The 12,260-nt window shown below is 36.9% G+C and overlaps 1 protein-coding gene and 1 pseudogene across 4 annotated transcripts in view; one reads left to right on the forward strand and one right to left on the reverse strand.

Annotated features, from left to right (window-relative positions):
• Positions 1-12,260, reverse strand: part of GREM2 (gremlin 2, DAN family BMP antagonist) — a 106,759-nt gene that overhangs the window by 34,259 nt on the left and 60,240 nt on the right. The gene's annotated exons all lie outside the window — the stretch shown is intronic.
• Positions 6,430-6,545, forward strand: LOC118014613 (annotated as a pseudogene).

The following is a 12,260-nucleotide window of genomic DNA, read 5'->3' on the forward strand; positions in this document are numbered from 1 at the left end:
ATCTTCCTCTTCCCTGACATGGACTCAAGAGTCTCAAGGTGCTCTCATTGTTCTTCAAATCTCCCATCCAAGTACTAACCAGGCCCGACCCTGCTTAGCTTCCGAGATCAGACAAGATCAGGCGCGTTCAGGGTGGTATGGCCGTAGACTTGTTCTTCAAATCTAACAGTCACAAGAATTTCATCAATCCAAGCAACTGGGAATAATAGGCATTGATATATGCTTTGGTTCTAGTCCTGGATCTTCACTAACTAGCCTCTAATAAGCTATATGATCTATTAGATCTTAATCTTCTTAGCCCCTATTTCCTGTTATAGAAAGTGAGGGTTTTGAACTAGATGATCTTTATCATCCCTTCCATTCCTCCAAACATTTAAATCTTGAACTTCATGGCAGTTTTCCAAAATTAACCAACAGTTATACAGTTCATTTTCATTCTTATAACAAATTTTAATTAAAAGACTAATAAATTAAACAGTGCAATTTAAAGCAACCTGCTAGATACAAGGTAGTAAAAATGGTAAGTGACATTTACTAAGGGCCAATCTATGTCAGGTAGTATAATAACCATATCATAGAAATTCTATGAATTGATCCTTGCCAGAACCTCATCATGACCATTTTACAGATAAGGAATAATTCTTTGAGAGGTTAGTGCCTACCTAAATAGGAATAGCTAGTGGTTAGCCAAGGTGGGATTCAAACCCAGTTTCTTTATCCTCCAAAGTCATGCTCATTCAGAACCAATGTAGTTTGCTGCCCCTAGCATTCTGCTTTGAAGTGTACACTGTGTCCCTCATACTTTTCAAGTTGTTTAACTTTTCTGAACTTTATTTGTATTGGTCCATTCATTCATTCAACCAGCAGCATAGTACCATAGGTACTGTGATTGATATTATGATATGGAGGTGACTATGACATTAAACCTATCTAGGAAGAACTCACAGTTTTATTAAGGAGTTGGGCAAGACAGGTGGCACTTACAATATAATGTCATAGGTACTATGAGGTATATGAGATATGTGTGCATGGCACATGGAGAAAGAGGACCTGGGAGTAGAGATCGGGGAAATAAAAATCAGTTCCTCAGAGAATAAGAAGTGGAAGGCACTTCAAGAACCAGTAGAAATGTGCTAGCTGAAAGGCATTCCAGCAAAGAGAGCAGATGAGTTCAGAAGTTTGTGAGGGCATCACATTTTCTGAGAACTGAGAGTAGGTCTCCATTAATGAGGTACAGTGTGCATGATAAATACCTGGGAGATGAGTCTGAAAAACTACGACTGAGAAGACCTTGGTATCTCATGCTAAAGGTATGGAACTCTATCCTGAAGACATTAGGGAGTCCCTCTAGAATTTTAAACATGATATATTTATGTAATAGAGAAGTCCCTTTGGAAGCAGTGAAGAGGCACGAGTGGGATGGAGTGTGTTGGTGGCCCTGTTTAGAGGCACGAAGAAGAGATTGGAATCTCCTGCAGGATGTGCAGCCCCCTCCCAAAATCCAACAAAGGAATCAACTATTGAAATATAGAGAAGCAGCTGAATTTGAGTGATGTTTGGAGGTGGGTGAGCAGGGATTTTGGTGGTGGAACAGATATTGGAGTTAGAAGAGATACTATTGGCTGTGTCTCCACAGTTTCTGGTTGGGCTAACAAAATGGATGGTAGCTGGCTCTGTTCTTGGGAAACTAGTCAATAGAAGGAGGAAAGACTCGAAGAGAAAAAAGTTCAGTCTACAGAATGACAATCTTGAGTTGCCTGTGAAGTTTCATTCAGGTAGATAAATGTTCCTATCACAAGTCAGAAGAGACATGGTGCTACCCTTGGATAATACATATTTGAGAGAAGGACAGATTTGTAAACAAATAACAGTGTCAAATGTGTATTGGACATAGGTATTATTTAAACATAATTATAATAGCAATAATATTAATAAAACTATAAAAGTATAATTTAAATTACTATGTGCAGGAATTGAGTAATGTAAATAGGGATTTCATTAAATCTGTACATTTCTTTGGGTAGTATGGACATTTTAATAATATTAATTCTTCCAATCCCTGAGCATGGAATATCTTTCCATTTATTTGTGTTTTCTTCAATTCCCTTCATCAATGTCATAGTTTTCAGTGTACAGATCTTTCCTTCCTTGATTAAATTTATTCCTAGGTATTTTATTCTTTTGATGCAATTTTAAATGAGACTGTTTCCTTAATTTGTCTTTCTGATAACTCATTAGTGTTTAGAAATGCCACAGGTTTCTGTATGTTAATTTTGCATGCGGCTACTTTGCTGAATTCATTAATTAGTTCTAACAGTTTTTTGGTGGAGGCTTTGGGTTTCCTATATATGGTATCAAGTCATCTGCAAATAGTGACAGTTTCTTTTCTTCGTTTCTGATGGAGATGCACTTTATTTCTTTTTCTTGCCTAAATGCTGCAGCTAGGACTTCCAATATTATGTTGAATAAAAGTGGTGAAAGTGGACATGTTTATCTTGTTCCTGATCTTAGAGAGAAACTTTCCACCTTTTTACCATTGAGTATGATGTTACCTGTGTGTTTGTTACATATGGCTTTTATTATGTTTAGGAACTTTCCCTCTATAACCACTTTGTTCAGAGCTTTTATCATAAATGGATGTTGAATTTTTTTAAATGTTTTTTCTGCATCTATTGAGATGATCACTAATGTGATTTTTATCTTTGATTTTGTTAATGTGTATCATGTTGAATGATTCATGGATGTTGAACCATCCTTGCATCCCTAGAATAAATCACACTTGATCATGGTATATGATCCTGTTATTTTTATTTTATTTTATTTTATTTTTTTTGAGAGACATCCTTTTAATGTATTGTGGAATTCAGTTTGCTAATATTTTACTGAGGATTTTTGCATCAATGTTCATCAGTGATATTGGCTGAAATTTTCTTTTCTTTGTCCTGTTTTGGTATCAGGGTAATGCTGGTCTCATAAAATGAGTTTGGAAGTATCCCATCATCTTCAATTTTTGGGACGAGTTTGAGGATAGGTATTAAATCTTTGTATGTTTTGTGGAATTCACCAGTGAAGCCGTCTGCCCCTGACTTTTTGTTTGTTGAGAGGTTTCAGATTACTGATTTAATATCCTTACTAGCAATTGGTCTATTTAGATTTTCTATTTATTCATGATTCAATCTAGGAATATTTTATGTTTCTAGGAATTTATCTATTTCTTCTAGTTTGTCCAATTTGTTGGGTGTATAATTGTTCATAGCAGTCTCTTATGATCGTTGTATTTCTGTGGTGTCAGTTGTAATTTCTATTCCCAAGATTTTTTTTCATTAGAGCCCTCTTTTTTCTTGGTTAGTCTAGCTAAAGGTTTTTCTTTTTCTTTTATTATTATTATTTTATTATGTAATGTTAGTCACTATACAGTACATCATTAGTTTTTGATGTAATGTTCCATGATTCATTGTTTGTGTATAACATCCAGTGCTCCACGCTATACATGCCCTCCTTAATACCCATCACCAGGCTCATTTTGTTTATTTTTACAAAAAATTAGCTCTTAGTTTCATTGATCTTTTCTATTTTTTTAATCTCTATTTCATTTATTTCCACTCTTATTTTCATTACTTCCTTCCTTAAGTAACTATTGATATGTATGTACTTACTGCCATTTTGTTAATTCCTTTGTGGTGTTTTCATACTTCCTCTCTGTTCTTTTCTTCTCTTTCTCTCTTTCCTTGTGGTTTGCTGGCTTTCTTTAGTGAGAGGTTTAGATTCCTTTCTCATTTTCTTTTGTGTATTTAGTGTAAGTTTTTGCTTTGTGATTACCATGAGGTCTGCATATAACTTCCTACATATATGACTAAGTTGATAGTAACTTACATTTGAACATATTCCAAAATTTACATTTTTTCACCCCCCTCAGAATTTTTTCCTTTTAAAATTTTTTATATTTTTTAATTCAAGTGTAATTAATGTACAATGTTTCATAAGTTTCAAGAGTACAATATAATGATTCAACAATTCTGTACACTTGTCAGTACTCATTAAGGTAAATGTACTCTTACCCGCCTTTATCTATTTCACCCATCCCCCTACCTACCTCTGCTCTGGCAACTATGTTTGTTCTCTGTATTAAAAACCCAAACCTCAGTCTAGGTTTTTGTGTTGTTGTTTGTCTCTTTTTTTCTTTGTTTCTTAAATTTCACCAGGAACCCTCCTGCACTGTTGGTGGGAATGCAAATTTGTGCAACCACTGTGGAAAAAAATATGGAGTTTCCTCAAAAAATTAAAAATAGAATTACCATCTGATCCAATAATTCTACTAGTGGGTATTTACTCAAAGAAAATAAAAACACTAATTAAAAAAGATATAAGCACCCTTATGTTTATTGCAGCATTATTTATAATAGCCAAGATGTGGAAGCAAGTGTCCAGATAAATGAATGCATGTTTTGCATTTTCAATGTCACACTTTACATTTTCTTCTTTTATTCATCTTTCAATTAATTATTGTAGTTTTAGTTAATTTTACTATTCTTACTATTTTACTATGAAGATTAAAATAGTTGCTTTAAAAGTGATTGATCCTTGGGCACCTGGGTGGCTCAGTTGGTTAAGCGACTGCCTTCGGCTCAGGTCATGATCCCGGAGTCCTGGGATCGAGTCCCACATCGGGCTCCTGGCTCAGCGGGGAGCCTGCTTCTCCCTCTGACCCTATCCCCTCTCATGCTGTTTCTCTCTCTCTCTCTCAAATAAATAAATAAAAAATAAAAATAAATTTAAAAAAAGTGATTGATCCACTTTTCCTTTCCTGCTATATTCTTCTTTTCTTTTTAACATATAATGTATTATTTTTTCAGAGGTACAGGTCTGTGATTCAGCAGTCTTACACAATTCACAGCACTCACCATAGCACATACCCTCCCCAATGTTTATCAGAGGGGGAGACGAACCATGAGAGACTATGGACTCTGAGAAACAAACTGAGGGTTCTAGAGGGGAGAGGGGTGCGGGGATGAGTTAGCCTGGTGATGGGTATTAAAGAGGGCACATACTGAATAGAGCACTGGGTGTTATACGCAAACAATGAATCATGGAACACTACATCAAAAAGTAATGATGTAATGTATGGTGATTAACATAACATAATAAAAAAAAAGAATCAATAGGGAGAATCAATACATGTGCATCTAAAAAAAAAGTGATTGATCCACTACCTTTATTATATATTTACCTTTTCCGGTGAGATTTTTACTTCTGTATGTTTTCTGTTATTAATTAGTGTCATTTCTTTTCAGTTTAGAGAGGTCCCTTTAATATTTCTTATAAGGAGATTTAGTGTTCATGAACTGCTTTAGCTTTTGCTTATCTAAAAAACTCTTAATCTCACCTTCAATTATGAATGATAATCTTAGTCGGTAGAAAATTCTTGGTTGGAAGTTTTTTTCTTTCAGCACTTTACATATATTGTGTCACTCTTTTTTGGCTTGCAAAGAAAGATTTCTGCTGAGAAATCTGCTGATAGCCTGGTGGGGTTTTTCTTGTATGTATTATGTTGTTTTTATCTTACTGCTTTTAAGATTCTCTCTTTATCTTTACCTTTTACCTTCTTAATTACAATGTGTCTTGGTGTGGCTCTCTTTGGGTTCATTTTATTTTGGACCCTCTGTGCTTCCTGGATCTCTATATCTGTTTCCTCCCCAAGATTAGGGAATTTTTTAGTCATTATTTCTTCAAATAAGTTTTCTAGTTTTTCTCTTTCTGTTCTCTTTCTGGGACCCTAATGCAAATGCTATTCCACTTGATGTTGTCCCAGAGACTCCTTTAACTTATCTTCATTCTTTAATTTTTTTTTTCCTTTTGTTGCTGTGAGTTCTGTTGGGTGAGTTCTATTACTTTGTTTTCCAGGTCACTAATCTGATCTTCAGCTTTATCCAGTCTGCTGTTGAACCCTTTACTGTATTTTTCAGTTCCGTTGATGATTCTTCAGCTCTGTAACTTCTGTTTGGATCTTTCTTATATTTTCTGTCTCATTGTATTCATCTATCCATCCATCCATCCAACTCTCTCCTGAGTTTGATGAGTATCTTTATGACCATTGCTTTGAACTTTATCATAGATTGCTTATTCCAATTTCATTAATGTCTTTTATTCTGATGTTTTGCTTTGCTCTTTTGTTTGGAATGTATTCCTCATCTCCTCACTTTGCCTGACTCTCTGTATTAAGCAAATCAACTACCTCTCCCAGTTTTGAAGGAGTGGTCTTTTGTAGGAGATGTCATGTGGAGCTCAAAACACAATTCCCTCTGACTAATAGAGCTAGTTCTCAAGGGTCATCCCTGTGTGGGCTGCACACATGTATTTGCTATCTTGGGGTCACATCCATGGTGCAAGGGTGGGTGGGGCTGCTGCCTAGCCTGGCTGCCAGTACATACTAGTCTTTCAAGAAAAATGATCAAGAAGGGAAGGCAAAAGTGGCTACACTGAGACACAGGTTATGCTTCCATCACAGTAAGTTTATTGCAGTGGTGACAATGAGACCTGTAACATTTTTTGCTAGGCTCATGAGTAAAGAGTGGATGTGACAAGACTTTTCAATATTAGAAACATTTAAGGAATAATATATTTTAGATTATTTGCCAAAATAGCAAACAATATACTTCCTATAATTTGACTTCTGGGGCACTAAAGTAAATTGCTTGAAGAAATTGGATCTTAAAGACTACAGATGGAGAATTTTTGAAGTATATCCATATTCAAGTAGAGATCAAAGAAGCCCAACTACCAAAAGAACCGTGGGCTGACTTACAATGACAACTGGGGATTGAGTAAAAGTTCTTTTTAAAAGGGCTATCTTGAAGATTATGACTTAGACTTTTAAAGAAATAAGGTGATAGAAGGAATCACATGTGAAATTCCTCAAATGAAAATTTATTGATTTTAAAACAAAAACAAAAAGAAGAGAAAACAAAAGACCAAATCTCAATTAGAGTGGTTAAAAGAAAGGCAGCTCCAGAGAGGTAATTTATTATTTATCCATTTATTTATTTGGCTAGATTAGAAGTACATATATTTTTAAAGCTGAAAGGTAAAAAGTAGCAGGGAGCATGAGGTTTAAATCATAATAGTCATAGATCATCTAGTTAGAGACTATAATGAATCCTGGAGCAAGGTCTGTAATGAAATGAGAAGAAAGGGGCATTCAGCCAAGTGCACAGTAGATGTGCTGACCTTCAATTGATCAATGGGTAATTTGCCTTTGACACCAGAGAAAATATTAGATGGAAGAGTAAATTGGTACATTGGTATGAAGAAGGGTGAGAAGTTGATGCTTGTGCTTGAGCAATTTAATTTTCTCAATCCAGGAGGGGATTATGGTAATTTTTCCTAGTATGAAATTGAAAATATGGGTTTCAAGTAGAAGAGAAAATTCCAGCTGGGGTTGTAGATCCGGAAGCCATCTGTAGTTATGTGCATGAGGATAAGATCTTCCAGGAGTAATGTTAGGTTTAAAAGAGATAAATGTTGAACCTTGGAGAAAAATATTTGGGATGTGCAGAGGGTACCATTCCTTCAAGGGGGCGATGGAGCAGTTTGGAAGGAGGAGGGCTCAGAATCCAAGAAAGACAAGAGTACCAAACAGCTGAGTGCTGAGCAAAATGTACTGCCACAGCATGTTAGAGAAAATACGATGGAAATGACCAGTTAATTCCTAACAAAGTAGATACCTTAGTTAAAGCAGTTTTGGTTATGCTGTGGGAGAGAAAATAAATATAGATTTTTTTCTTCTAGAAACTAGAACAGACCTTAGAAATTATAGCCTTCCTCCATCCTTCCTTTCTCCTTTCCTTCTTTGCTCTTTTTTTTTTAAAGATTTTATTTATTTATTTGAGACAGAGAGAATGAGAGAGAGAGAGAGAGCACATGAGAGGGGGGAGGGTCAGAGGGAGAAGCAGGCTCCCTGCCGAGCAGAGAGTCCGATGCGGGACTCGATCCAGGGACTCCAGGATCATGACCTGAGCCGACGGCAGTCGCTTAACCAACTGAGCCACCCAGGCGCCCCTTCTTTGCTCTTTTTTAGAGTTAAATTTTAAATGAAAGCTATTTGAATATTTTAAATTGAGAACAAAAAATGGAGTGGGAAAATAGAGGAAAGAAAGAGAATACTGGACAAGATTAGATGCATTCTCTAAGATGGGAAGTAAGGAGAAAAGAATGGTGAGTTGTGGAGGGAGGTAAGTTCTAAAGATGAGGAGATTCATGTCTGGTGGCCTCTCCATTCTCTGAAGCTGTCTACTAAGTGAACATGGCTGTGGACATGAGATGAAAGCTTAAGAAGCATGGTAAATGCAGGAAACAGCACTGCAGGACAGGAAGAAGGGAGCTAATGTCCAAGGAAACAACAGAAAGAGTTCAGTAACCTCTAGAAAAAGTGAGGGTGTATTAATCTATTATAAAAATGGAAAAGCATCAACAATATAAGTTCTGCAAAATACCCATGCTTCATGCAGTAACTTCCATAATGTTCTATAGAACTTTGTGTCAGACATTAAGTCCTGAAATGATGGACAGACTGTACCTTCTCCAATAAAAAGACTGAAATCTGTCTTATTAAAACTAAAGAAACATTAAACCTCAATAGATTTCATTTATTTGAAACAATAGAACTTAAAACTAATAAAACTCAATAAATAGAGGAAAAAGTTGAAGTAGGATTGTCTAGAAAGTAAAATTTCTTGGCTGCACTGACCTTAAATTTAGTTACTCTTACTACCTATAAACTAACATAAAATGTTCCGGGGGTTCAGGCTTCATGTGTCCCCAGATGGCAAGGTCTGTGGCTCTGTCCTGACTCTCTTGATAAAAAGAGATTTTTTATCCTCTTGAGAATGCTTTTTCTTAGCTCTTTCTTGATTTATTATTCCCCTAACAATGTCAATCCATTAAATTAGAACTAACATAAAGTAACTTCCTTAGCTTCAGTAGCCTGGGAAAAAGTTTATAAGAGTATGGAATCATTGAATTATTCTTCCATCTACATCTGTATTAAGGACACATAAAGACTTTTTAGAACAGAGTTTGGTAGCTAGCATATACTCAATTAATATTACCCATTTATAAAATATTAAATTCACTGAAATACTATGTGTATGTGTGTCTCTCCCAAAATGAATCTGAAACTTGGCACACTGGCGAAAAGTGCTTTGAAACATCTCTCAAATGAACAATTTTTAGATATTACATTTTAGAAATGAAATAACAGTATCAGATAATTGGCAGCAAAGTCATTTTCCCAAGTACTGATGCCAAGCACATGGCAGACATCCATTATGGGTTGATGTAGATCAAAAGGGGCTGAGACACCATCTCATGCTTATAGAATTTCAGAATTAGAGACATTTGGAAGGGAAAAGTTAGCATCATTTGCCATGTCAAAGCCAAGCCATGTGCACTGAGCTGCTTCTCCTCACTAGCCAGGCCCCAGTCATTCCATCCTTATTTACCACCCCCTCTGGATTTCTTATAATAGCCGATGCATGCAGAATTAGTCAAAACTAAATGCCTCACTCCAGTTACAACAAAGGCTGACTTAGGGTCTTCCTGTTGGTGACAAGTCTCTGTATTTGCCTGGCAAGCCAGAATTTTTCCCCCTCTCCAGATGAGTGTGCAAGAGTGAACCATCTAAAAGTACTTAGAAAAAAAAATCTGTCTCCTAATTCTAGAGAAGGGAGGATCCAAACATCTCTCTCCTTTCCTGGACCCCCACCCAAAGCCCTGATTTTCTTCTATTAGATCTTACCACATTCTCCGGTCACTTAGAACACCAGTCTCTTTGACAAAATAAATCTATGAATTGATACATGGCTTTAAAACGTATTTGAGCACTTCCAGGACTTTGAAAGACCTCTTGAAATAATGTATTCAGACTCCCTGTAACACATAATCCATACACACATGGTGAAGAAATGACTTGGAGCTAACAGGAGGCTTTAGAAGGTAGAAGGAGGAAAAGGGCAATTGACTCGTCATGTTAAACTCCGTGTAACACGGATTGAAGAGGAGATCTTAAACTGCAATGTTATTGTAAATTTTCCAGTAATCTAGATTTCTGAATTGCAAATACTGGAAACCAGTTCTGCCTTCCTGCTTCACACTGACAGCGACACTTTGCTTGCCCACATCAGAGGTCTTGTGGCTTTTGATTCATTCTGTTGTTGATGCCTCCTCTTTTGTTTTCTCAAAATGTAAATATTTGTTCTGTCTGCATCCTAATTGCTAGTCTTGGTGTCTTATTGTGTATGAGGCCTGTGGTAACTCAGATGCCTCAGGATCCCTTGCTATGTGCTGGGATTTCATGTCTTATGACATTAGCTTGGCATAGCTGTCAGCTACCCTGTTCCATGCCCCTGACTAAACTGCAGTTATGTCTCTAATTGAAAGCCAAAATTATTTTATTCCTCTCTACAGAGAGGAAACCCAGAACTATTATTGTGTACACACACCAAACCACAGGAGCCTGGGTGAGGGTCTGTAATGACAGGGCCTCCTACACAGCACATTTGCAAGCTTTCTACTAATTACCTTAATTTTCTTTGTCTAGACTGACTTATTGCATTGAAGAGCTCCTTTTCTAAAGGGGTGGGGGTGGGGGTAAAAGGGACATCGTTAGTCCTCCAATTCCTGCCAAGTAAAGAGGAGAGAAAAACATGAGTAGAACCAAGAAAACAAATAAAACAGAATGAGATTAGCCCTTGAGTGGGCTGTTTCCTAGAGCACATGCTGGTTTAAAATTGATCTGGGAGGTTGTGATCTAGTAAGACTAGAATCTCTACCCTTAACAGCAGAAAACACATTAAGCAATATATAAACCCAAAGAAGAAAGGTGTTTCATAAGAGAAGACCATCACTAAGCAGGGAAATAACACTCATCAGTGTATTCCCTACATCACCAGCAGTAATGAAAACTCTTCTGTTTTGTTCTTCTGCTTTCATGACATTTTTCTAGTTTGTCTTTTCAGATTGAAAAAAAAAAAAATGGGTTTGTTTGGAATAACCTGGCTTCTGTGGCTCCTGCTTGTGGTGAACACTAAGAAAAAGGTAATATCTCAGCTATAAGCCATTTTGAAAACTTTCTCCTTGGATAAAGCGGTTGGATCAGTTCACATAATAGCAGGCTGCATTTTCACTCTTCTTAAAAGCTAGCATCTCTAGCTTTTAAAAAATGTTGATATTTACAGACTGTATGGCTTTAAGGCTAGGGAGAGGAGCACCAAAGGTGCTCATAGATTGTCACGGTGGATTGAACGACCAAAGGGCAAGGCTGGCTCCTCCTGGGCTGCAGCTGTCCCTTTGGTTGCCAGCCGGCCAAGGCCATGGGAACACTGGTCCTGGCTGGGAGCCCTAGAAGCTCCTTTCCTGTGGGACATTCTCTTTAGCCAAATTCTCAAGCCCCTGCTGGTTAACTCACTTCCCACCTCTCTTCTGTTGGGAACATTACATTTATTTCCATTTGCCATATTCAAAGACTTATTGGTTTCCTAGGATATGATGATGGGTTTCATTTTACTGCTATCTTGTATTTCAAGTGTTCCCCTTGATTGATCTACTTTTGAGTTTGGTTAAATTAATTCTCAGTGGGCCAAAAATTCAGGACTTTTTTTTTTTTGGCCTTTTCATAAATTGTGCATTATAAAGATATTTTCCTGGATTAAATACTGGGTTTCTGTTTCTAAATCCGAGGGAACCATTGAGGCAAAGATTGTGAAGGTCCCAAAGTGTGTCTTGTGTCACTGGCCCCAGGATGGGTGTAAATAATTTGGACTGGGCAGGTACACACTTGGAAGTGAGCAGTGCTGTTGCTATCTTCATCACTCATTTATCCATGTCATTACTCTGAGCCCCATTTCTGGGAGACATAATTATATATTGATTAGATCAGTGATTTTCAGCCAGACATGACTTTGTTCCCCAAGGGATATCTGTCAATGTCTGGAGTCATATTTGGTTGTCACTACTGGGGAGTGGAGTGTTACTGGAATCTAGAGGGTAGAGGCCAGGGATAATGCTAAACATGCTGCAATGCTCAGGACAAGTCTTCCGCAAGAAAGAATTATCTTGTCCTTGATGTCAATCACATCAAGACTGAGAAATCATGAATTAGATTGACAATTTGCTGCTCTATCACATCTCTACAGATGTGATGGGATTCAGAGCTATCTCTATTCACTCTATGGAAACTGATTCAGCATTTTACTTTCTTAGGAGCT

The sequence above is a fragment of the Mirounga leonina genome, unplaced genomic scaffold (assembly GCF_011800145.1).
Source record: "Mirounga leonina isolate KUSES-001 unplaced genomic scaffold, KU_Mleo_1.0 Mir_154, whole genome shotgun sequence".
Lineage (NCBI taxonomy): Eukaryota > Metazoa > Chordata > Mammalia > Carnivora > Phocidae > Mirounga > Mirounga leonina.